General features: G+C 40.9%; 1 protein-coding gene across 1 annotated transcript in view; it reads left to right on the forward strand.

Annotated features, from left to right (window-relative positions):
• The window catches only part of Galphai (G protein alpha i subunit), a 307,080-nt gene that overhangs the window by 122,869 nt on the left and 160,995 nt on the right, over positions 1–23,216 (forward strand). The window lies entirely within an intron of this gene.

The raw sequence follows: 23,216 nt of genomic DNA on the forward strand, positions 1-23,216 counted from the left end.
CACTGGTTTTAAGAGCGATTCCTGAATTTCTGGTGTCGCAACGTTCATAAGCTGGTGGCAATGTTCATAAGCTGAGTCGATGATGCTACACTTTCGAAAACCTTGAATCTAACTAGAACTTCCAGGATGTTGTTCTCATCTAGGTTATCATGCTTCACCCTTCCTGGAGTACCTTCATTTGGAGTTATTTCATCATCACTGCCAATGCTGAACATTTCTTTAGTCTGTGCTGCAACGCATGCTCGTAGATTGTAAGATAGAGCCCAACGACTGAGAGCAGAGGTAGTCTTTGTTATCCCAATGATGCCACCTGCCTTCTTTCCAACCCCATTCAGCCATTCAAGACTGTGGTCGGCATCCACCTGATTGAAGAGTTTGTCAGAACCCTTCACAACAAAGTTTCCTTACTGAAATTCATGCTTCACTTCGTGGGGAATTTGGTTCATTTCTGAAAGGTAGACTGTGCCCCAGCGTGCATATAGTTGGTGTGGTTGTACCCGAAAAAGAAAGGCAGCATGGCTCGGAATGCTTTTAGATGGCCTTCCCATGACCCTTCACGCAGGGCTCGGGTAAACTGGAGCAGGAGAGATACCATGTTGAGATACTGCATCCAAAACTGAAAATTCTGCTCCTTATCTCGTGATTCCAAGAAAACCGTGAAATGACAACGAAACCTCTCTGAACTAAGAATGCTCATCATTTCCTCGTAATTGTCCTTGGCTGATTCTGACAATCGTTGCCTCATTGTGTAAACTTCTCCATCCAAGAAGCTTTCAAACTGTGGAATCATGATCCTCCAAAGACCCTGCCAAGTCAGTTTGTGAGCTCGGATACCCTTGGCATACGATTTCCCATCCATCACCTTCTCTGCAGAGTTTGGGCCGGGTGAAGATAGGGTAAAAGGGGGGAGTTTGGGCAGAGGTTAAGAACCAAATGTAATTTGATAATTTAGCACCTTACTTGTTTCATGGACCCAAGAACCATTTGGAAAACCACCTTCTTTGCTCCACTCCCTCCAAGAATGATAACCAGAGGATAACATACAGATAAAAAGAAAAATGCTGTTTTTTTTTTTTTTTTTTTTTTTTTTTTTTTTTTTTGTAAGTACGAAAAACGGTCCAATTATGGCCCTCTGTTTTTCAGACCCTATATGAGAGATCATCAATTCCTTTGTTGCAAAAACTACCCAGAACATTAGTCTTTCAAATGAATCTAGGAGAAAGACATTATATTGACAGTTTTTTGTTAGTGGAGATCAAAATAAAACAGGGACTAAATTTAAGGTTCGAGGAATTGACTCAAATTTTTACCCAAAGTACCAACATCATGGGGAAAAAAATAAAAAACGATAATGTCATCTAATACAGAATTTCCTTAGCTACAATATGAGACCTAGCAGACTTACCTACCTGCATTATTGATGAAGTTATGTTGATTTTAGCAGTGCCTTATCTCAAATAGGCCTATAACGGAAAACCCCGCAATTCACCAAATAACCTTTAACCTTTAATTTGACCCCTTAAATGGCAAAATATCGAGTAGCAACACCCCTTGTTGTATTCAGCACCTCAAAATCCATAAGAAAAAGTAAGTTGCTTGCTTTTTCCCCAAAAATGCCTCATTCAGCCACAGTTTCAAGAAATCGTACTAGACTATTATGCATTCCATCTCCACACGATTCTATCCAACTTAGGAAACACCTCCCGTGTCGATGGGGTTAATTCTCACCATTAAGCCGTATTTAAGATACGTAACACTTCGTCTTTACCGATTTCTTTTTCATATTACACTTTTTCACAGCCTGGTACGTTTCTCAGACAAACTATATAGATACTAGAAATATAAACTTGAAGGAGAATTTCAACGCGTAATAAGTACAAGAAATTACAAGGAAGATGTGAAACGAACTGCGCAAAGTCCCTCACCTAGGGTTCATAAACTTCAGCTCACTTCCCTGTCCAGTAACTAAGATCAGTGCGCTTCTGTGGCATGACAATAAACAGGGTGATGATTCTTCCCATGACTCTCGTTACTCTTGCAAAATTAAATCTTAGACACGAGGCAAAGCGATGACAGAGTGTTGCGTGGGTGTTGCCGTAGTGATAGTTACCCCGCTTAATACCATGACGTCTTTTATGGTTAATTCTTGCTACTATTGGATAGTTATATTCGACCTGGGAGACGTGTGCTAATGAAGGAGTTAAAATCAAACTCCATTAACCGTTTTACTATGAACGTCTTCCGTAACTGAATAAAACAGACTAACAACAGTGAAAATTTTACAAAGAAGTCTTCATGGTCATGGTGAAGAGTTAAGGAAGTTGAAGCTCTTATTTTTGTTTCAACCCTTTCCATGTTTCTGTTTCTGTATGTTACCCACCCACTGGTGCTGGAGAGGGACACTTCCACGTTGTGCACCCATTATAACCCGGCGGCCCCCCTGCCCAGGTTATACAAGCGTCCCTCCACTCCCTCCCAGGCTCATGAAAGGAGGATGGGGGACTGTGGCAGAAGGGCAGCTTTAGCACTTAGCTCACAGGGTGCGCGTCCACATGTGCCTAAGGCAACAACAGCAACAACCCCCCCCCCCTTTATTAGTGGGATTTGATGATGATGATGATGATGATGATAAGTTTCAGGACAAGTTACTACGAAGTAGTATGGATGTTCTAGTGGGAGTCTGGTATTGTCGTAACAAGCCAGGAAGGAGTTGCTGTACAGCATTGTACTGTAACTCTGATTTCTATTTTAATGCCTTCTCAACACATTGTACACTTGAAGCAATGTAGAATGTATATTTCGCGTATTAATCAACATATTGTTACAGAGAGAGAGAGAGAGAGAGAGAGAGAGAGAGGAGCAGGGAAGAAGGGAATTACAATTTTTTCTTTGAAAAAGTAATCTCATATACAGTTTATATATATATATATATATATATATATATATATATATATATATATGGCAAACAATGGAATGTCATCATCACCATCATCTAATCCTGTGTTGCCCCATGAGAAGCGTAGGAACCCGGGGCTAGGCAAGTTGGTCCTAACATTTAAGATGAGAGTGACCAGCCTCACATATCCCTGAGTGGCATTAGGTGAGCAATAAACCCCAGCCACCTCTTGGATATAAACCTGCACAGGCCCAATCCGATTTGAGCGCCTTAATTACCCACTAAACCACCAGGAGTTTAATTTGGTTTAATGGTTACCACCCGGCGAAGTAAATGGTTTCCTGGTGTACAGGAAACCTCTGCGATATTTAAGTCAGGTTGCCATAAGTTCCACCACGAGATATACCGAGTGTGAAATTACTGAAAACTATAGTGAAGATGTCAGGTTTCCACTGTTGTTAGGGAAGGTACTGTTCACACTCACCACCTCTTGTTATCTTATCTCTGAGAGCCGTGTAGATATGCGGCCTAGTACAGCAGCCGTTATCAACACATTCTTTTATTTCACAGCATTAACAGCTCTGTGGGATTACCTGCACAGTCTCTTTTTCAGCAGCTGCCACTGTAGTTGCGAGTTTTAAGGGGACAGTGAGAGTACCAGAAGCTATAGTAAGCCGTAATCTGACTGACATAAAACATTTCGTATCGCGCTTCCTTAGCGATTTATTTTGCAATTTTAACCCTAAATTATTTTGCCTTTTTTATATCAACATACCATAAATTGTAGTCTGTATTATTGAGATATAAGGTGAAAAGGACAATATAAATAGTTGACGAGGAGGCTTTACGAAATCTCGTAAGCCGGTGAGTTTGACTCAGTGATAAGAATAGAGTGGCGGACACGGACGTTGCTGCTTCCTATAATATTCTGGGCTCGAGTCTGTTATGCCCTTTTTACTTTAACTTGGCTTAATTTATGCCATATCTCTGTCTTGAATGCTGGATTATAACAATAGGTTAACACTACAATATGGTGCTAGTTACAAAGTAATGGTATGGGCAGGATGTAGAACAGTGGCATTATCTTTTTCTACCGCTGAGGTACGTGAAATGAACTGCAAAATAACGAAATTTGAACCAGGTTAACGAGAAACAACTATAAATGTAGCTTAACTATCCGTATACTCACATATTTTCTAAACGGCTACTCCTGAGCAGTCTGTTTTGCCTAGTACACATTAATGACTTCTTGTATGTTACTGATGCAGACTGTACGGACATTAGGAAGATACAAAAAAAAAAAAAAAAATACAATACAAGGGAATACTGGGGTGTATTTAAAAAAAGCAGAAAGAAAGAAGTACTACGACGTTTGCTATGCCATGGAAAATGACTCACTTCACAACATCGTACCCGCATCCAGTGACAGATTTCGTATATTAAATGGAAAGTGAGCTTGAAATTAGTCGACATAGATAACCTGCTATAAACATTGGGTTTCGGTATGCTAGATTTTTTTTTTTAACCACCGTTCGTTTTCACAGGTTACTATGCACTCCTAACTTAAAACTTATGGTCAGGAAAACTCTAGTACTCTGTCCTAGCTAACGTCATGCTACTCCGATCAGCTGAGGGTGAGTCGTAGGAGCCCGAATGCAAGGAATGGTAGTTATTTCATGTTTTCTCTATCTACTTACCTGTCTGTCTGTCTGTCTTTCTTTCAGTCTTTCTTTCGGGAAGACAGTCAATGGAGGCAACAAAAGTAAATTCCACACACACCGCTGCTTACGACGACGTATGAATGAAAAATATAAGAGCCAGAGTAGTCTCACACAAGCCACCGAGAATTAAGTTTCCATCGCCAACTTTAACCTTTTTGACTGCCTTGGGATTCCGTAGGCTGCACAAAATCATCCGTCACTAGCTTGCATATAATACGAAGCTTTATTTATTTATTTTTTATCTTCAATCGTGAAAGGTTTTAAGTTTTCGGTGGCATGGGTATCTCGAGCAAAGTAAAATCGTTGGACCTTACCGGAATAAAATGCAAAATGCTGCAGGTATATCTTAATGTTGGCGACACCAGCCTCAACCTCCAATTTCCCACTGAGCCTCCAATACCACACTGAGTCTCCAATACCACACTGAACCTCCAATACCACACTGAACCTCCAGTACCACACTGAGCCTCCAATACCAAACTAAACCTCCAATACCACACTGAGCCTCCAACACACTGAGCCTGTGGACTTTCTTTTTAATTCTTGACATTTGCTGGCGATTTTATTCAGCTTAGAACCAAGTTTTTAATATGGAGAAAAAAAAAACCTTCAGTACGAGAGGACTTTCTTAAGCTACATAAAATAACCTGGGATCAGCAAAAATTAACTAAAACGGAGGCTCTATGGCTTCAAGGGAATTAGAATTTTGTGATCGGTATTAACCCTTTCACTCCCAGGACATCTGTTTTATATGTTATTTGATTCTAGGGAAGTGTTTCAACTGTAAGGCTTAGATATACCCTTCATTAACACCTTCACTGCGAGGGGATTTTTCTTACTTGCATGAAATCGCCTGGAGGTGGCAAGAATACACACACACACACACACACACACACACACACACACACACACACACACACACACACACACACACACACACACACACACACACATTGTAAGGGCTTCATTAACACTCAGCTCCTGTGATTCATTCTCAGCTTTAAAAACACAAAAATCGTGTGGTGTTGGGTGGAACAGAATGCCAGAAATGTCGCGGCCATGCAAGGGATGATGGTAACAGATTTAACACTCTCAGACTCCTATATTCGCACTGAATTGAACAGGATGGTCGCGTGTCGGCTGGATGGTGTACTCGATTCCTGGGGTCGCAGTACGTCCTGTATAATGTAGACTCGCTGAAATAATCTCTGATAATGGTGTCAGAGAGGTGCAGCTTCAGTAATCAAAAATTGTTCCTTTGCAGCAGCTTCTTCGTCTATTGACTTATCCACGTGTTATGTCGACATGGTGTTAGTAGCAGAAGTAGTAGTAGTAGTAGTGGTAGTAGTAATAATAATAATAATAATAATAATAATAATAATAATAATAATAATAAAGGTCTCTGAAACCGTGGTATGCGTGGGTCTTCCGCTTTGGCACGAGGCAGGCCAAGCAGGGCAAGGAAGGAAGCTCAGTTTAGGCCACGTTAAAATAGACTCTCCAACCCATTTTGTTACCTATAGCATGCAGAGAGAGAGAGAGAGAGAGAGAGAGAGAGAGAGAGACGCTGAATAACATCGTCCGAAGGTAGCCAGAATAAAGAAAAAAATGCGACATCGGAGTGAAATTGTGAATAAGTGGGTCCACACACACACACACACACACACACACACACACACACACACACACACACACACACACACACACACACACACACACACACACACACACATTCCCCCAGTATGGTTTACTTGAGAACACTTTTCTGTGTTGTTCTCATAAGATGTCCCACGTCATTTTCGCAGCACTGCATGGTATTTCTTATTTTTTTCTGCCGGCTTCTGATTTGGTGTACATTTCTTTTCCTTCACCTGGTTAGTTTTGCGCTTTTACTCTCTCTCTCTCTCTCTCCTGAGAGACAGGAACTGCCTTTTATGAGGCAACACCCCTACTACATTTGTCCTCTTTTCATAATTCTTAATCACCTCCACTCGGTGACTTATTTAATAGTCTTGCCTACAGAAGATGGGGGGGGGGGAGCTTTGTGGTAGATGGGGGCGCTCACTATCCACTCACTCAGTGTAGTGCTGCTTTGGGTGTCTGCCTTTTCCTGTCTTACTTCCTTCCTCTTTTGTTTTTCTTTCCTTCATTCTTTCCTCTTCCTTCTGCCTGCGGTTGACTTTACACTCCCTCATCTGTCTTTCATTCATTCTTTCTTCTTCCGTCTGCCTACACTGAGTGACAGGCCAAATGGTTTCCTGTACACCAGGAAACCGTTTACTATGCTGGGTGGTAACCATATAACCAGATTATGGCGCCTGGTGGTTTAGTGGGTAATTAAGGCGCTCAAGTCGGATTGAGCCTGTCCAGGTTTATATCCAAGGGGTGGTTGGGGTTTATTGCTCATGTTATGCCACTCAGGGATGAGTGAAGCTGGTCACTCTCATCTTAAATGTCAGGACCAACTTGCCTAGTCCGGGGCTCCTTCGCTTCTCATGGGGAAACATAGAATTGGATGATGAGTGGATGGATGGCCTATAGCAGACTTTGTTAGGTTTATAGACAATGTTTCAGGAGGTGGATGTAGCCATTAACAACCCCTTCAGGACGAGGGACCGTTCCTAAGCAAAACAAAATCTCATGAATACAGCAAAAATACAATTTTGAATGTCATTTAATTCAAGGAGTTAACCACTACAGTGCTATGGTGACCCTATACTTGCCACAGTACCAGGAGCAACACCTTAAAATGTCACCACACTGAAGGGGTTAAGAGCGTAGTGTGAAGGCGTTACCAGATTCACAGTCACTCTCACGTCTTAATTCCCCCATCGTGACTTTTTCTTTTTTTCTCAGGGAAGACGGAGATAGAATGCAGTTTTATCTCATGGCACTTATTCTTCCAAAAACAGATTATAACTACTACAGGGAATTCATAGTAAGTTTGCTTGCCTTTTCAAATCCGGTACTGTACACCGGGACGAAAAAGCACAGAACACGCGAAGCAATCTGACACCAAGGACGATAGCTGTTTGAAAATGCCCGATGGTTCTACCCCACACTGGTAGCCGTGCTGTTAGGAGAGGATCCCATATTATCGTTTGTATGTGGCATTTCCCAGTCAGCACTGCTATCATGCAGCATTCAGATTAAAGTTTGGGGAGACATCACTACCTATATTGTTTATTTGGGACATCATTGGATTCCTCCCGTGCAATACTTCTATTTATAGTGTGTACAGTACCGGAGTGTCGTAATCAAAGTAGCCACGGATATTTTTAATACGTGTACCTCTTCCTTTGCTGATTGTTAGGTGCAAAACACATCAATATCCTCAAGTATATATATAGAAAGATAGACAGAAATAAATAGAGATAAACAGATAGATATATATGTATGTATTATAATTGTATATTATATGAAACAAAAGAGAATGCTAGTGTACAGTACAGTACAATCACAGATAGTGGTGCTTACTGTCCCAGTCAAATTTTATTCGTTAGATTTGGCGCAGCCGTTACTAAGGTACTCTTACAACCAACAAGCACACCAGCCTGCACTCTGCATGGCTATACAATGTATAGCCATGCAGAGTGCAGGCTCGTATAGTATACAAGGAGACAGGTTGATTGATTGTGTGTGTGTGTGTGTGTGTGTGTGTGTGTGTCAACTCTTGGGAGAGATGGGGGCGTGGCGGGTGAGGTGGGTATAGCCCCATATTCTCCTCGACTTGGAAGTCTTTCTGGCACCTCTTACTTAACGGTCGATTCAACAACCATTTTATGACATTATTGTACAGTATTTAATTTATCATTATATTTTATGAACACAGATTGCTTAAATTACACAAAAAAGTATGTTAACGTACCACATTCAAAAACTGCGTTAATTAAGGAAACAGTGCTAGGGAGCCTCCTGTACCTACGTAAATACTGGCCTTGGATGGGGGTGGGTAGGGCAGGGATGGAGCCGCCAACGTTTGAAACTCTTAGCCACCCGTCCACACACGCTCTCTCTCTCTCTCTCTCTCTCTCTCTCTCTCTCTCCAGGTATCACGTCCTGTTTAACAGTATTTCATCGACACTATGGTGACACATGCGACGGCTGTATTGAAATGAGACATACTTCGCGTCAGTGTGTGTGTGTGTGTGTGTGTGTGTGTGTGTGTGTGTGTGTGTGTTGCTACCTGGCCGTGAGTGGCGTGGATGGTGTAGCCTGAGGGGAGCAACCGTGTTTATGAGGTGGTCAGGTAGTGCGTGGTGGTCTGGGTAACGGAGGCACAGTCACAGGTACTGTATACTCATCGAATACAATGTGTGATCAAGAAATAAATTCTAACAATGGTTCTCAAAGTCAGTTTCAGACACATACTTCAGTTATCGTCTTTAAATTACTCCCTCTTGTTTAATGCTCTTCAGAACTCTTGTCATTTTCTAGTGTTCACGTGCTGACGTCAGTCATCACAGAGTAAGTAAACAACTCACAAAGGTAGTTGACTTCCTTTCTCTGCGTGAAAAATAGTGTGTTCTTGCAGCGTCCACGGCTGCCAAAATAGCAGTGATCGAGAAACACATCACTGCAGGTTACCAAAGCTGGTCCGAAATCAGGGAGAAGGTGCATGCACAGGATTTTTTTAAAGGGCGGGGGTTGAAAAAACACTGTTTTTCAAAACATAGTTTATTCACTTTATTTCATTCATTCATTTATCTAATCTTGTGTTGCCCCATGAGATGCGTAGAAGCCCGGGGCTAGGCAAGTTGTCCTGACATTTAAGATGAGAGTGATCAACCTCACTCATTCCCTGAGCGGCATTACGTGAGCAATAAACCACAACCACCCGAGGATGTAAACTTGCACAGGCTCAGTCCGATCGGAGCGCCTTAATTACCCACTAAACTAAGTAACGCAATACGGCAAACTTAGGTACTCTAACTCTAACTGACTAAAGTACTGAAGGGGTACAGACTGTGGGTACTTTGCATACAGAACTCTACAGAACCTTGGAAGTGAAACAAAGAATTCGGTCGGTTACTTGGCATCTAAAAAAAAAAAAAAAAAAAAAAAAAAAAAAAAAAAAAAAAAAACACTTTCCACTCCCTGATATCTGGCCGTAAACTAATTTTGCACAGAAGACAAGAAGTACCGTTTATATACCTTTATGAAACTTTCTAGAAATTTCCACCACGTTCTACAAACTTCCATTTTTGTTTTCCAACAGTCTTCCATGACCTTCCATTTATACTCTTCGGCAACTAAACATTCCAGGACCTTCGTGAAACTTCTCAAGTCGTTCTTTCTTACATTTTGTAGAACTTTTTAACTTTTTCATTTTTTTTTTTTCTATCGTAACATTCTTAACAAGATTAAGTTATTTAAAGAGTTGAGTTTTTAGTATTATTTTCATTCGAATTTTTCATTCTTTCCAAATGAGAGGTTAACCCCCCCCCCTCTCGTGTGCACGGTCCTGCTAGGGAGAATGCATTTTCTAATGAGAAGACGCCTATGGCTTGCTGGTCTGAGTTTTGGGTGTTATCAGGATCTGCTTAGCTCATTTTGGTCTGAAGTAAAGATGTCATTCTTTTTTCCATCCTAAAGTTCCTCAGTCATTCTGATAGTAAACAGCATGGAAGCACAACTGAGATAATAGCTTAGTCAGGTCTCCACAAATGGGAGGCTCCAAGATACTATAGGGACACCAATGTCAGAAATTAATTACGGAGGGGCCGAGAAAGCCCCTTCCCCCTCCAGTCAGACCCTTGGCCCCTTCACTGGGTCCCCTCCCATTTGAAATTTTGGACTGTCAACATGCCATCCTTACATGTAGGCCTCGTGCCGGACCCTCCCCAAGGATACAAACCAGCTGATAGTAAACTTCAGGACTCAAAACTTGTGAGAATGTACGACTTAGTTTCTGCAGCAGAAAGGCCTTACCATTTCACTTCTTATTGCTACAATTTGGAATAATTTTTTTTTTTCTTGCAGCAGTAAACGAATACGTCGTGCTGATTTTATTTCCATGTTATTTTTATCAATGCCTTGTTTCCCCGACGCGTGCTGTGTTTTGTGCGTAATGGCAGACAGTTCATTAACAGAAGATGAACAGAAGAATAATCCGTACCCCAAATTACTGGTTTCCTTCCTTCTTAAAATCTCTGTAACAGATGGACTTAAACTCCTGTAGGTTGAAGTTTAGGGGCAAACTATTCTGAGGAAGTGAGTCCCAAAGATATGGAGTTAGAATAAAAGAATTCTGATAGGCAGAAGTTCTGTAACAGGGCAGTGTGACAATCAAGTCATGAAAGCTACCAGATGCCCGTGTAGCACAGGGGGAAGGCGTAGAGAGGTGGCACAATTGATGCAACCTCATCTGAGCATTTGCCATGAGAGTATCTGTAAAATAATGCAAGGGAGGCAACATTCTCTCTTACTTGTAGAGGAGGCAGTTCATTTGTAACTGCTGGGTTATTAATTGTTCTTACAGCTTTGTTGTGATTTTGGTTCAGTTGTTTTTAAGCAACCCCTACTCATCGACTCCACAAGGGTGAGCAATATTCAAGCTGAAAGCACACCTGACTCTTGTACATTATAGTGAACTGCTTGTCAGCGAAGTTACAGATTTTGTATAATAATCCAGGTTTCTCTGGGGCGGTTTTAGGAAGTAATCTAACGTGAGAGGACATTGTTACGCAAAACACCGGAAAGTCACACTTTTAGATAGGAATATTGGTTGCACTGTATGTAATACAGGAATCAGGAAATATTTGTCTACTAGTAAACTGAATACATTTGGCTTGCTAACATAAAAGAGACAATGTTATTTTGTCTCCAATCAGTGATCTTCGACAATTTATGAATGAGGAGCAGACAGATGCTTGCGGTACACCAACATAAATTGAGTGGAAATTGGAATGTATATCATCTACCTTTACTCCTATTTTTCTTTTGCTGAGATATGAGATCATGGGACAAAAGATGATAAGCCTCAGCAAGGGAGTTTGGATAACAGAACGGTGGCAGACTGTCTAAAGCATTAGAAATGCCAAGGGCTACTGCATGGATTTCTCCATGTTGGTCAGTTGAGTGATAGGTGGTATGAATAATGAGACTGAGTCTATGAACAGTGGCTCTTTCGTGGCTTAAACCATTCTATCTGTCACTAATTAAGCTGTTGGGTTCAAGATACAAAACAATGTGCCTATTAATGATGATCTCGTATACTTTATCAAGGGAAGATACGATGTAATCAGGGGGATCAAAGGACCTTATTTTCTTTGGAACTGAGTGGATATTGGCTTCTTTCCAAGAATAAAGGAATGAAAAAGTACGTGTGCAAAGTTTCAATAATTTAGCTAGAACAGGAGCAAGTTCTAAGGAACACTTTTTCAGAATTACTGGAGGAATTCCATCTGGATTTTGCACCTGTTGATTGATAAATTGTCTGGGATAGAGTTCACGTATTAAGTCTATCGTGACTGGAGCAACTTCGGGAGAGTCATGTTTTAATACAGGAAGGTTATTGCTGACGTCCTCTTTGACTTGACAAACATACTGGCAAGAATGTTAGCTTTTCCACAAGAGTCTTGTACAGTGTTTCCATATGAAGATTTTAGTGAGGGAATGGGTGATGGCCAGAGTTTACCAAAATGTTCAGTTGTTATTAGGATTATTTAAGTCTGGATGCTTGGCTGTGAAGAAAGTTTGATTTTGCGAGATTTATAACAGCTTTTCCGTGGTTTCTAGCAATTTTAAAATGATTGTGGATACAGTAGGTATTTTTCATTAAGAGTTATTTGCTAAAGACTTTTGGGTCGTCGCTCTGGCACAATTGCAGTCAAATCATTTTAAAGAGTCTGATCTCTTAGTAAGCTGTTGACGGTATGAACGATTCCATACCAACTAGTATTAAGTCATTAATGTGAGACTGAGTAGAATTGGTGAACTGGTGTCACTGGAGAAGAAAAACTGCCACGGAATATCGGGTTGATAATATCTAAACCCACCCCATTCTGCCTTAACAAAGTGCCATCTGGTCACCCTGACTGGTTCAGAAACGGAGGTTGGGGACAAATGACAAATTGCAAATGTACCAACATTCATTTGGTTTTCCATTCTGCGTGTGTGTCTAAGTTACCATTGGTTAGGTTTGGTGAGACGGGTTAGTTAAGTATGGTTTGGTTAGATTGTTTAGGTTAAGTTAGGGTGTCAGGTTAGATTAGGTTATTATTGGTTAGGTTAGGATATAGAATTGTTAGGTTAGAATTAATCTAAGTTAGGTAAGGCTATGTTATGAATATGAAAGCTTAGGCTAGTGCAGCTGTAATACTAAATGTCGGTTGATGTGAGTGGGTTTTAGAGTCTGCCAATAAGTATGAGAACAAACACGAGTGAATCGGAATGAACATAAGTAAAATTATCAGTAAACCATCATTTACCATCACAAAATTTACTAGAAAAATATAGAAAATAGCCAGGGAGAAGCGAAATTGAATCGGCATTTCTGCATTTACCCTTTTCAGATGATCGGCTGTATAGTTTAGTGAGAATATCAAATAATATTCAGTGTCTGGCTAACTCCTCTCAGCTGATTTGGTTGTCTGAGTGCATTCATTATTAACGATGCATGGGTTCGCCACAGGTCTATGAAGTCTCTTCTTGTTCCAACATAACGCTCCTTCTCTTATTGTTTAAAGTTATCCTAGAACACAGTTGAAGCTACAGGTATGCTGGATCGGCTGTTCCATATGTTGGTCATTCCACCCATGATAAAAACTGAAAGTGTTGCCGAATCTGTTTATATACTGCACAGTATACTTTACACTTTCAGTTCAATGTTTTCTCTTCCTCTGTAATGGCAACTCATTCAAGTTGATGACGTCAATGCAACTATATTGGACATCTTCAGTCGTGCCAAAATGTCCTTTCATCATGAATCGTATGCGTATAGTACTAATGGATTTTTTTTTTTTCTTTGGCCAAAAACTGATGGGTAATAAGCTCCGTGTGGCTAGGTGTGTTGCCGTGGTGAAGCAGCTAATATGAAAACTTCTTGCTTACAATTTCATTTCCACACTTGAAATCATATTGTGAGTTTCCGTTGCGGTCTTTTCAGACCTGAAGAAAAATTTCATGTTTGGCCAAAGCTCTGACCACATCTTCCCGAGCGCTGCTATAAATCGACGATACACATAACTTTACCCTTAACCTTTGTCACAGTGCACTGGCGCATGGACTAGAGTGGCTGATGTACGGCAAGCAACGGCTCGAATCACTGGGCATTCATTACAAATTAATGAGACCATTATCAATACTTTATTTTTTTTTAATCATAACCTCGATTGTAATGCATATACCGGTACGTATATATATATATATATATATATATATATATATATATATATATATATATATATATATACACAGTTTATCCCATTGAATCCCAGAGCTGCTGGGCGAGGCATTGCACTGGGAGGGTGCTAAGCGTACCGCCCTCCGCCTATCAGCTCAGTCGCGGAGCTCATAGGTCCCTACCTGGGGGATCCCTACTTTATTAAGATTTGAAGATTCCCAGTTCTGTCCAATTCTCTGGACACTGGGCTCCAATGATATATATATATATATATATATATATATATATATATATATATATATATATATATATATATATATATATATATATATATATGTGTGTGTGTGTGTGTGTGTGTGTGATAGCTCATAGTGAGTGAGGTGTGTCAGTAGAATATCGCTGCCTAACATCACACTGCACATTCTGACGGGAGGGTGTAATCAAAATGCAGCCACTGTCATGTTAACCCTTGCCCACTCGTAAGAGATATAAAAAACACCACCACTATATTCAAAAATGACACCTGCAGTACTTTAACACATTAGTTAACTTGCACAGATCCCGATGGTGGGATTTGACAGCTATGCCCTCTCACTCCCGTACATAGTAGTAGTAGTACGGTAGTAGTAGTAGTAGTAGTAGTAGTAGCACATTTTTACTGGTCTATATCTATAGTACTTCAGTGTTCTACAGCCAGGAGAGATAGCTGTAAACGTTTGACTCAACTTTAATTTACTTTGAGGTAAGCATTTATGAGAGAGAGAGAGAGAGAGAGAGAGAGAGAGAGAGAGAGAGAGAGAGAGAAAGGAAGCCGAGTCCCGCATGTCGGCACTAGTGTCGGTAGTTGTAGTTGCTGTAACCCCAGGTTTATCTGAAACGTGAACTTGGTGGAACCTTTTTCTGCAGCCCTCCATCCTCCGTATGGGGGACAGGGAGAGGACCGAGGGACGTTTGTATAGTCTGGCAGCTCCACCGCCCGATCTTATCAATGCCACCCCGTAAGGGCGCCCTTTACCAGCACCTACGGGCGTCACTAAAGCAGACAATCAAAGTTTGCTTATTCCCTGTCTACAACTGCACAACGTATACACACATGCTTAACCCCTTCAGTCCCTTGGCCCATCTTTCGATATATTCACACTCCCTCTACACGATATCATGCATACATATTTTTCAGTCTGTGGGGATATAGCCTTCATACCGTAAATCGTTTAGGAAATATACTGCGTGCCCGGAGTGAAACGGTTGGACACTTGTAAGCACAGGAGGTTTCGTGGCAGCTCAGCGATTACACCTTAACACTTTTTGTACGTTGTTTATACGGTTTGAATAACGACATACTTTGCATCAGTAACATAAAAAAGTGTAATATGCAGGAGAAATCACTGAAGAAGGGGTGGTACGAAATCTCCAAAGGCACTTCCAATACATTCCTTAACTACGATCACGTCTTTCCTAAGTCGGCTAAAACCTTCTGGCGGTGGGAAACATACAACAGCAGGACATCACTAGACTGAGCTGGTTCATGAAAAACTTAACCCATTCAGTGCGATGGTCATCTAAGGTGGTTAATCTCGCGTGGAGATGACAGGAATAAACAAATAAAACCGTCATTGTATTGAACAAGGTGAAAGATGCCATTATCTTTGTTAAAGAAATTTGAGTAATGTGACGTAACTGACCATCCATCCATGCATCATCTAATCCTACGTTGCCCCGTGAGGAGCGTAGGAGCCCGGGGCTAGGCAGTTTGGTCCTGACATTCAAGATGAGAGTAACCATTCTCACTTATCCTTGAGTGGCATTACATGAGCAATAAACCCCAACCACCCCTGGGATATAAATCTTCACCGGCTCAATCCGATTGGAGCGCCGCAATTACCCACTAAACCACCAGCCGCCATAATTTGGTTATATGGTTACCACCCAGCACAGTGAATGGTTTCCTGGTGTACAGGGAACCATTCGGCTTGCCACTCAGTATAGAATCACCCACAGGCAGAAGGAAAAGGAGAGAATGAAGGAAAGAAAGACAAAAGAGGGAGTGTAAAGTCATCCGTAGGCAGGACGAGGAAAGAATGAAGTAAAGAAATCAGACGAGGAAGGAAGGAAAGGAGGGAGGAGAGGAAAGGGCAGGCAACTGAGAGCAGCACTACATCGAGTGAGTGGATGGTGAGCGTCCCCACGTACCACAATCAGTTCCAAAAAATATAAAATCATTGTTATGACGCATATTTGTTATGGTATTCTCACGGAACAGGGAACAAAATAATAGCCTACAGCCCTGTGTGGTAAGAGGCGGGTGAATGGGGCAAGGTCATAGTGCTGTATATCACCGAGGCTATGGCTTAGTGATATACATCTAGGAGGCTCCCCACAACCTCTTCCTTACCTGTATATTTCTGTATCTGGTACGGTCATGTGTTCTTATAGTTTGATCCATGTAGTCTGTGTCCATATAAAGGTATCGTATAAATAACAAAAAATAACAAGAAGCCGTAATATAAAAATAAGTCGTTAAGGAAGAGATGCTAGTAAACCTGCTAAGCTGACATGATTACAGGCGTACTGCATGTCTGTGTACTGATGTGGCGACCAGACGTCCGCTTCTTACTCTGTAAATAGCCTCAGCTAGTATGACGCAAGAGGCTGGAGCCAGGGACTGTATACAGGACTTCTATTCTGCCCGTAATGCATATCATGTGGCAGATAAAGCGTTGTGGTCCTGATCTTCACGACGTGGAAAACTAGATTAGGATTATGATGATCATGATCATGATGATGATACATAGCTTTAGGCTACCAGTGGCGTAATGATGAGGCAGAATGACATAAACTGGTGATACTCGGTGTTAAGATGGTGATTAGTGTGTGTGTGTGTGTGTGTGTGTGTGTGTGTGTGAAGGCGTAGGCTTGAAACATAATACGCCTTATAAGCCCATGGCCGTTGGTGGGTGCGCCCTCTCCCTTCCCTCACCCCTGCCACTCTCCCCCTTCACTCAGTCCCCACCCGTCCCTCCCCTCCGTCACTCGCCTACCTGCCTCCACCCGTAACTGTTTTATTACAATGACTGACGCTAGTGACACACACAAACACACACACACAGTGATATCCTCTATAATGCTTTCTGCATTGATGTTTTTTTTTTTCCACCTTAATTCTCCATTCACTTGCCAGAAACTATTATATTACTCACAGTAACCAAACCTGCAATAAATACTGAGAACCATCACAGGAACTAGTGATTAGAATTTGGCCGACAAGAGTCATAAGCCAAGGGAAAGGTCAATTAAGTAGTTTTTATTTGGTTCAGACGAAATTTCGTGGAAGGGTTGAAGGTCAGAGAGATTGTGATTAGATTTTTTAGAACAATCGATCAAAGGTAAATGTCACAAGGCGATGTCAAATCATCGATCCTTTACCACAAGTTTTTATTCGACTTACATTAAACTTGGTGGAAGGGTTAAAGGTCAGCCACAGATGAAGCAAATCTAATCTGAAATAAAGAAAAAAACATTCAAGGACCGAATGCTAAGCACCAGCCATAAAATGTTGTTGGTTAGGGTACAAGCTACATACAAATGAAATTTGAAGAAAATATCTCTACTTGTTGCTGAGATATTGGCCAAAATGCAGTTTGATATGTGGCAGTTGGCATTCAGTCGTCTTTGATCAAATCCTCACATAAAGTTAATTACTTCTGCTGATCCACATAGTTGCTGTTTCCTGAAGGTTTGGCGAAGATTCGTCCACGACTTTTCGAGATACTTTGGGAACACACACACACACACACACACACACACACACACACACACACACACACACACACACACACACACACACACAATATCGTCTCGTATTGCTAAAGGCAGGCGATAACAATAGATCAAAATACAAGGTTACAGATGAATGTCAATTTTAACACTTTTGTTCCGATTAGGATCAGATTTGGTGAAAGGGTTGAAGGTTAGACAAAGATGAAGTAATTCGAGTTTGAGAACAATCGGTTGAAAGACAAGGTCACACCGATTGCTAGGCGCAGGTGATGCAGCCAGAGATCTCCTTCCCGTTGTTTCATACTTTTCTCTCCTCCATCCCCATCCACCCTACACCTCACCCTTCCATTCCCCCATCCCACCACTCACTCATCTGTTTTGTTTCCACTAGTAACTGGTTTATTACTCTCAGTAACTGACGATAGTAACAAACGCGAAGACAGTACCTGTAGCTAAATACCGTACAATACCGTGCATTATTTCTTGTCTGTTCATTTCTGCCCTCCCCCCTCCTCCGTGCCATGGCAATTAACCGTGTAACTAATCAGTAACTGGCGCTGATAACACTTATAGGTTCGTATGACTCACTCACCTGAATATTATTGTGTGGTTTTAGCATGAATAAAATGTTAGAGTTGTCCCTTGAAGTTTGTAGTGATTTATTTATTTTGCCACCAGACGATTGTATTCAGATTAGGAAAGACTTTCGAACTGGAGGGATTAGGTATGGACTTTATGAACCTCTCGAGTATTAGAGGAAAACCTTTTAATACAACCGTCTGGTGGTAATGTAATCAAAATGGAAAAGACGTCATCGCAACGAGACTTAACAGACCCAGAAGACATTATATACTGTTGTCAGTTCCTGCATAAAGGTTTGTTCCATATATCTTACTGATGCCTCCTCCCACTCACTCACCCACCAACACCAGTTACTGTTTTATTACTCAATTGTTAATCCATGTGAACCCTTTCACTACGAGTGGTCTCACTTAAAATATAAAGCTGTCATCCTATAAAAAGGTGTATAAGGATACTGTTGGTAAAAGGTGTTTAAGGATGTTGTTGGTTGGTGTTTAAGGATATTGTTGGGGTTCAACTGAGGGCAGCCCTGAAAATGAAGGAGTCACAAGTGATCATTAATACCTTCTTCACTACGGCATCTATATTTGAAACCAAGAACTGAGGACCATGGATTCCAAAGGTGCCAAGGCAAAATCTGGGGGCAAGGAGGACTTATGTTAGTTGTAAAAGTTTTGAAGAATACGTGGAGAATATGCAATATAAATGTATACATATATACATACATACATATAGATAGATAGATAGATAGATGGAATAGACAGATATCTATCTAACTATCTATCTATATACCTAGGCTGCTTCCCCCAAGGAAAGGGAGGTAGCCGAGACAGGACGACACACTCCCCATTTACTCATCCATTCAAACATTCATTCGCATCTTAGCTCCAAGGGGAGAACGGACAGATCCTCACCGCACAAGGGTCAACTGCGCAATGCAATCAGTGAGATCCGCAGCAGGGCCCGACAGCAGAGCTGGTTTACCCCTGCCACATCATAACAGACCCATCCCCTTACCCGCACCTGACCTGACTAGCTGATCAGATAGATATAGATAGATAGATATAATATATATACATACATATATATATATATATATATATATATATATATATATATATATATATATATACCTAGGCTGCTTCCCCCAAGGAAAGGGAGGTAGCCGAGACAGGACGACTCACTCTCCATTTACTCATCCATTCAAACACATTCATTCGCATCTTAGCCCCAATAGACAGAGATAGATATAGATATAATACATATATATGCATAAATATAAATATATACCGGTATATACATACATATATGTATGTACGTAAAATAACTTGTTCTGATTTGGAATTGATAATACTTCACCTATAACAGCTTAGCAGCCCTGACACACACTCATTGCAAGGCAACAGGAAAGTGCTTCATATGTACTTCATCTTTATGTCACGGATTTTACAATGGGCTTCTCACGAATAGCTTAGAATAGCTTAGTATTATTAAGCTTTTATTAACACATCTGGTGAGACGCTTATGCTGCTCTGCTTTGGTTCCCGTTTTGTATTATGAATTGGCTCTATGGATGCCCAGGGTGGCCTCTTGAAATCTGGATCTCCTATAAGAAAAAGCACCATCCTGGGTCCGGAAATTAACCGCGCCATATGAAATATGTGTAACCATTGGCTTTTAATACTGCTGACCAGTAGGCAGGATATATTATTACTTGCTGATGGCTTTATGACGCACAACAGTCATGGGCAAGTGATGATGGTACTCGAGTTGACGGTGATACTGGTTCTTACGTGTATTATGCCATCATTTTAACTCTAAGGACAATAATATTAAAACCTATATTTATTTTGCAGGTATGGATGTACAGTAACGCAGCCAAAACTTAAGGAATCAACGTTCAGCAACAGTGAGTATCTATAACAATATATTTACTTGCATGAGTCTGTCGTACATTGAGCGTTTAGGCACCCGTGACCAAATTTCATGCGTAAAGGAAGAGTAGTGTGTCCTGGTTAGAGGAGACCTTGCTGTGTAGGGACAGACATGCCTGGAGATAATGTTGTCCAGGACACCCCTTCACACGACGCTATCAGGCAACACACAGAACAAATATGAGCGATATTGTGTGCAATTATACATTTATATCTAGACAGATATATAATTAGCAATATCAATGGGATTGGCAAATCAACCCCATCCGTATGAGTTTTTTTTTTTTTTTTTTCAAGCGGAATAAAATCGCCTGACAGTGGCGAGAGTAGTTTATATCTTGAAAGAAGCCATTGCAATGAACGGGTTAATGACGATTGTTATGAGCCTTATCAGTTACAAAGGTCCTTCTTATACTTAATAAAAAGCATATGGGGTAGTCAGAATACAAGAAAACCACCATCGGAGTGGTGGGGTTAAAGAGCGACAGAGATAGTGCCATCATCATCATCATCATCGTACATCCCAGTAATAAACTGGGTCGGTAGGAAGCAAACTGGGGTTTACTGGGGTTTGTATATATATATATATATATATATATATATAATTTATTTATGAAATTTCTCGGCCGCAAAAATTTGCGAGACTAACTAATCACCTTTCCACAATTAAATGCTTGCAAGTACCATTATCTTTTGTTTCCATACCTTTACTGAACCCACACTTGTCGCGATTTGCAACAATTTCGCGCCATCACGTCGCGCATGATCGTCATTTTTGCTGATATTCTCTGGATTTACCGCGACTTAATGCAAAAGATTTAGGTCGATATTTAATACCGTTCTCATTAAAGAAACTAGCCAGTAACAAGAATAGGTAGTCATAAACGTAAGGAAACTATCATAGAGTGTCAAGTGAAACGTCTAAAGAGTTACCAGACAAGGTAAGTGTGCTAGTCTAGACTTTTTATTATTATTATTATTATTTTTTTTTTATCGAGGCGAAAATGCATTTGACAGGTTGGTGATGATTTGCTGAGTGCAACATGTCCGAATAATATCTTTGTATTTGGGTAAGTAAATGTGTTTCGATTCACATTACCGGCAAGTACTGTATTTGAAATACAACGATGTTATTCGGACATGTTGCATTCAGTCAGTCATCACCGACCTGTCAAGTGCATCTTCGCCTCGATTAAAAAAAAGAAGAAAAAAAAATGAGTATAGTTATGCCAAGTGACCAATTTCGCCAATGGCAGACAGGGTACGGCCCTCGGGAAGGATATCAAATATATTTATGGTCATTTCCTTCACATAATTCAGATTTGTTTTTACATGAAGGAAGAAGTGTCCTGTAGCCTCTTATATTTTGTCCTCTCTGAAACAGATCATACATAGGAAAGGAGAATTATTATGAATTATTTTTGTTTTTGCAGGAAGAACAAGACAAGGGGTGTGCAGAAAATTACCGTGTCGTTTGATCTTCTTGTAAATCAAAGTCTGAGTCACGAGAGGGAGTTGATGGTAAGTTTGCTCGTGGTGTAATCTCCTTCACTGTGATGACTTCTTTCGTTGTCGCTGTTACCAGACGAATTTCGTTCAGTTTAGAAAAGGAAATTTCTGCTTGAAGGTTTGACAGGCTTCGGAGGTCTTTGTCATCCACAATGTTTCGCAGTTAGACGAGCACTGAATAAATCAAATGGGGCGAGATCAAGAACGAAGAGGGGGGGGGGGGGGAAATGTAATAAATAGTACTGTTTAAAGCACCACATGCACTTTTATACAATTATGGTTTATGTTTTCATCTGTGGTGTAAACTAAAATGTAGTACTGTATTTTTCGGTACGTGGTGATGCGGATACACCCATGCTTTCGGTAGCGGTCACAATTTTGGGTAGCATTCTCGTCGGGTAAGGAGGCTTTCTAGCTCCACTTATTTACTATTATAGTTATTTTTGTATCTGAATTATCTGAGGGGGACATATGTAGTTACAAGGAGCGACAGACAAATTAAGAAGAATGGCAGCGTTGTAGTACTGGTTGAAAGCGTTAAGAGAAATACTCGGAGATGGTTCGACCATGTGAACAAGATGGATAGTAGCAACTGATTAGAAGAGTGTATGTGAATGAGGCGGAGGAGGAGAAGGGAAGGGTAAGTGAGACAAAAGATGAAATTAATAGAGGTAGGCATGGATTTGGTGAGGTGGGGGACCTGGAGGGCGTACCACCCCCCGCCCCCCTCCGCCATTTTCGGCACATCATTGATTACTCACAATAAAAATCTTCGTTACCTAAATATATAAAATAAATATCTTGCATAAATGATATTAGAGTGTGATTTAAGTGAAAAGAGAGATTTGTTTATAAATTTTTAATAAGTTTGTAATAAGGCAGTACAAACTCAAGGTATTTCCGGTAGGAATCACGGCCCCCTTTTCCAGGGTACTGGATCCTGAGCTACGTGGGATGGAGTGGAGAGATGAATGACATAGAGGAGTGAGTTGGAGATAGGGCAGCCAAATGGCGACATGGAGGCGATTTGTTTGTGGCCACCTTTTACGGGATTAAAGCGTCTGGCTATAGACAGATTTCTACACATCGCATGCTAATGTTATTTATATATTTTTACCATCTTTTTTCCATGTCTGAGGAGTATAATATTCGTACAAAGGATTATGGCCTTATCGGTTAGAGATACTGAACGACTTCCCTGCCGATGAGATTGTGTCCACCAAGGTCCTTGGACCTTGGTGGACACTGCCTCCACTGATGTCCACACGAGGGGAGGGACCACACACACACACACACACATTTATGGCTTATTCCCTTTCACAGCCATCAGTTACTTCTACAATAAGGCTTAATAACCGGAAAACTTCTGGTGGTGATGGTAATGGCAATGATGATGGTGAAGCTGATGACTCTTGGGAAACTTCGCAAGACCATTTGAAGTTGTCTTACTT

Source organism: Coenobita brevimanus, chromosome 23 (assembly GCF_032717465.1).
Source record: "Coenobita brevimanus isolate Jiangsu-jjx chromosome 23, ASM3271746v2, whole genome shotgun sequence".
Classification (NCBI taxonomy): Eukaryota; Metazoa; Arthropoda; class Malacostraca; order Decapoda; family Coenobitidae; genus Coenobita; species Coenobita brevimanus.